The sequence below is a fragment of the Haliaeetus leucocephalus genome, unplaced genomic scaffold, assembly GCF_000737465.1.
Source record: "Haliaeetus leucocephalus isolate CR32 unplaced genomic scaffold, Haliaeetus_leucocephalus-4.0 Scaffold577, whole genome shotgun sequence".
Taxonomy (NCBI): domain Eukaryota; kingdom Metazoa; phylum Chordata; class Aves; order Accipitriformes; family Accipitridae; genus Haliaeetus; species Haliaeetus leucocephalus.
This window is the reverse complement of record NW_010973013.1, coordinates 6,173,454-6,177,747: the sequence shown is the minus strand read 5'-3', so window position 1 is coordinate 6,177,747 and position 4,294 is coordinate 6,173,454. Positions and strand designations below refer to the sequence as shown.

Genomic DNA, 4,294 nt, shown 5'->3' with positions numbered 1-4,294 from the left:
AAAAAACCCCCCCCCCCCCCCCCCCCGAGTTTCTTCAGTCTTCTCTTCAACCTGCCAAAGCTGTCCCTTTTACAAACTGGTATGAAATGTAATGTTTTGAGGAAGCTACAGTATTAGCTCCAGTACTGAATATGAAAACACTTATGTGTAGAAAGCTGAGAGCTGAAGTTAACCCTCAAAACATGGATGAGCACTTAGAAGCCTGATCTGCTCATTTCTTTATGCAAGCCTCATACAGCAGGTCGCAGGCCAGCTGCTGCAGGACCAGGAGGTACCTGCCGGGTCAGAAAGCTCATCCCCGGTTTTGTGAACCTAGCAGGCTGTTCTGAGTGGTTTCCTCACTAGTGGTGATGACTGTCCGATGGCAAGTTGGAGTGTGGTCACACCTAAATGCCATTTTCACATGGAATCAAGCACAAGATTGCTTTTTATTTCCAAGAGAAACATTAACTGCAGTACCAGGCTGTATTGTGAACTGAGGGAGAGTACAGTTAGGAGGTACTGTTTAACGTGTCTAGCCTTTACAGTCCAAAGTCTAAAACATTAACATTAATGGCAAACTTGAAGCTTTGATAGTGAAAACATTTACGCCGTGGCCGAGTGGCTCTGCGGTTTTTCCTGCTTTTGGGGTTTTTTTTGTTTTTATTTACTCTGATTATAACACTGGCCCCTGTAGGAGGTGTGAAGCGTGATGGTGGTTCATCTGGTGCTGCTCGAGTGCCATCTTCTGTCTTGTCCTGGTATGGCTACCCCAGGGCTCAGGAAAGGAAAAAGAAAGCTCTTAAACCCTGCTCTGCCTCCATGTGCAGAGCAGTTTTGGGGAAGAAACAACAGTGAGTGGGGGCAGCTGGGTCTCCTATTGCTGCCAAACACTTCATGCTTTGAAACAGAGTATAGACACCTTAAACAGGGCTGTCCTCCGCCACACACAGACCACCTTCACCTCTTGCTTTACGTGGCTGGGACTTTCTATCACTTCATCTGTGAGAAATGGGTGGTCAGGCCCTCAGGTGTGCTGAGCCCAGCTTAGCCTGCAGCCTGGAGGGGACAAAAAGGTCCTGTGAGAAGCTCCATGGATGGTGTCCAAATTCTTGTTGAAAATGCTCACTTCCTCCCTGAGAAAGTTAATTCTTGCACTTCCGCACTCTTCAAGAGATCCTGGGGGGGGGCGGGGAGGAGGGGAACCTGAGCTCAAAGCATTCCCCTCTTTCAGTTGTTAAACACAAAACAAGTTGGGGCTTATGTAGGTAGCCTGGTTTATTTTCCCCTCTGTCTTGCTTTTTGAGCAAGCTTGTGATTTTTCCAGGAAAACAGAATGGGAAAGCTTTTATTTCAGTTCTTTGGTATAGAAACATAGGGCTTTAGGATTTTGCGCCTCTTGCAATCTCACAATAGTTGTTTAATGTTTTAATTAACCTAATGCTAGTAGGGTGGGTACAGCATGGCATTGAAGCCCTGAGTCCCAGTAAGGCGCTGTGCTTTTCTTTTGAGACATGGCGATGTGAGGAAGATGTAAAATGAAGGATAAACTAGCAACTCCAGAAGAGCAGATTTGCTTTGCCTCTTACTGATATTGCTTGGAGAGCAACTCCTGGGTCTGAGGATGTTAACAATAGTGCTAAAGTAATTTGAATTTTATTTACTTTAGCATATAAGCATAGATAGCATTCTTCTACTTTTTTATTCCTACTGAATTTGTGATCTTTCTGCTTATGTTCAGATTTCATACTAGCAAATTTAACACCTGCAGAGCACACAACTTGCCTTATGTCAAGAAGCTGGGAAGGCAATTTTAATGTTCAACTCAGACAGCGTCTCATTTTGCTTTACTTTGGACCTGGAACATTGCTCTCCACTGTTACATGTTCCAGTAGACAATATACCTTTTCTGCCCTCGGAAGAAGGAAGGAACAGCTCTTGGTTAAAGCAGTTTCCTCAAGCATTCCCTGGATAATGCCAATCTCCCTGTGGAATTCAGTGTTCTGACAATGGCCCCATCTGTGTACTTTTGCAGTTCTGCTCTATATCTAGCAGCCAATTCCTTCTGTCCCTTCCAGGGAAGGGAAGGAGTGCCGATAGATCCAAACTACAGTAGCCCAATGGCAGTTTCATTGGATCATCTTCCACTGCCAGGGTCTGTTGAAGCATCTTGAGGGGCACAGAGTTGAAAACGTTGCCCTTCTCTCCTCAATGGCTTGTTTAACTTCTTGCTATTTCTAGTGTAAACAAACTCTTAGCACAGACTGCAAACTGGGAGCAGTTACAGATTTTTACAGGTGCTTGAAAGCTGAGGAGATATTACCCCCCTCCCCTTTTTTTTAATAGCCAAGCATTCCATCGTAGACTGTACAGTAACATTTAAAACATATTTATATACCTAATTGCTTGTTATATGTCAAAGTTGGTCCCATTTCCTATGCATGGTCTTACCAAAACCTTCATATAGCTAAGAAAAGTGTAAGATGTGTCCCATATAGAGTAGAAAGAAAGAACATCACCCTGCAGCTGCTCACAACAGAGAGCCTCTACAAGTAATCTAAGCCTCATGGTCTGGCCAGCTTTTATGTTTCTTGTGCTAGTTAACTGGAGGGAGGCAATGTCACCGGTATCAGTAGATCTCCATACCACTGGCTCTCTTGGGTTTTTTTCATCTGCCATATCGGAGGTGTAGGCAGACACCAACATGATAACTGGGTGAGTTCTGACATACGTGAGAAAAATGTGAGCCTGGTGATCAAACCTGCATAGAGGACCACGCTGCTGTGCAGCATTTCAAACATCTTGCTCCTGTTGTTTTAAGCTGAGTGTTACCAAGCAACTTCAGAACAAACTTTAGGCTTTCTTCTAATCAATGACTTTAAGAAAATACAAAATATTCAAAACATAGACTTCTATTGCATTTAAAAGAGAGAAAACAGAAAAAAATGAAAGCTTGACAGTGCATGGGTAAGTAAACTTGTTCACAGGGCATTAATTTCCTTTAGGCAAGGATGGAGCGATGCTCATGCAGAAGTCTAGGGAATATTTATAGGCTGACCACTGCATGAATTTAAGGCAAGCACCCAAACTATTAGAAGCGGGTTGAGATGTTTCACTACAACGCCTTTGCCCCTAGAAGTATGTGTGAAAGTTTGCAGCGTTCAGAGAGGGATTTGCATACACGAAGCCACGGTGTAGGATTCCTGTCATAGGTCTCACTAGAACAGGCTTTGCCTCTTTGGCTTCAGAAGAGACTGTGGGAAGCAACAAGAGAAGGAAGCAATGAAAGAGGGAACATATTTGCCTAGTTTCAAGGCACAGAAGAGTTTCTGGGGCAGGTCAGACTTGGTCAAACCTTACCACACATCCACAGGCAGCATGTCACATTTCTGGATATTGTGGCCATTTCTGGATCTCTCCTCACCAGAGGGTCTGAGCACTGGGGTTTTCCCAGCGGGCTGGGGTACAGGTTTCCTCACAGAGTGATGAACCACTGTGGTCTCAAGCCAGCTGTGAGGGTCAAGCAGACTCCTGCTTCTTTTCTAGCAACAGCAAGGGAGGAAAATCCAATTTAGGTGGGTCAGGCCTATTTGAAAGCAGACCCCGTCAACCAGGGACGTGAATGGCGGGAGATGTGCTGTCAAAGGGCACGTGTCCTCAGGGCAAGCCAAACCAGGCAAATGTTGTGTGTCGGTCTTTTTCTTTTCCATTTCCAGTTTTCAGCTGTTCCCGCTCCCCCGGCTCGGCTGCCCCAGCTGTCCAGCCCTACCTCGTCACACAGCCTGGGCAGCCTCACAGCTTGGCCTGGCGCGCTTCCCAGAGCCAACGCGGCTGGGGAAGGAGGGGGGCTAGAAAACTTGAGGCAAAGATGAGGCTGCTTGGGGCTTGCAGTTTATTTTTGTCAAGTGTCTGTTTCCCAGGAGTTTCTACTCTTACAAAGACAACCCTCCCTCCTGAACACGACGGCACACCCCGGAGCTGCCATGCACCCTGAGCAAAGTGCTGCCCCCCATATTTAGTCGGGGCACCCCGTTCGTCTCCATTCCAACGCTGCCCCTAGCACCCTTAGTCAAGATGGCGTCCCTGACGCCGCCGCCTCGCCATGTTTGTTAAGGTCACGCCGCTTCCCCTCCATCAGAACGGCGCGTAGGGTGCCCTTAGCCAAGATGTCGGCGGGGGAGGGCGGGGCGTGCTGGTGCCGCCATTTTGAAAGCGGGCACCCCGTACCGCTGAGCTGGCCTTGCCGGGAGCGCGGGGCCTGCCGGGAGAGAGCAGCGGGGAGCGGCCCTGGCAGGGGGGGGCTGTGGGGGGGGGG

At 47.5% G+C, this 4,294-nt stretch overlaps 1 protein-coding gene across 2 annotated transcripts in view; it reads left to right on the top strand.

Annotated features, from left to right (window-relative positions):
• SEC23B (Sec23 homolog B (S. cerevisiae)) overlaps nt 1-4,294 on the top strand; it is a 23,491-nt gene that overhangs the window by 779 nt on the left and 18,418 nt on the right. The window lies entirely within an intron of this gene.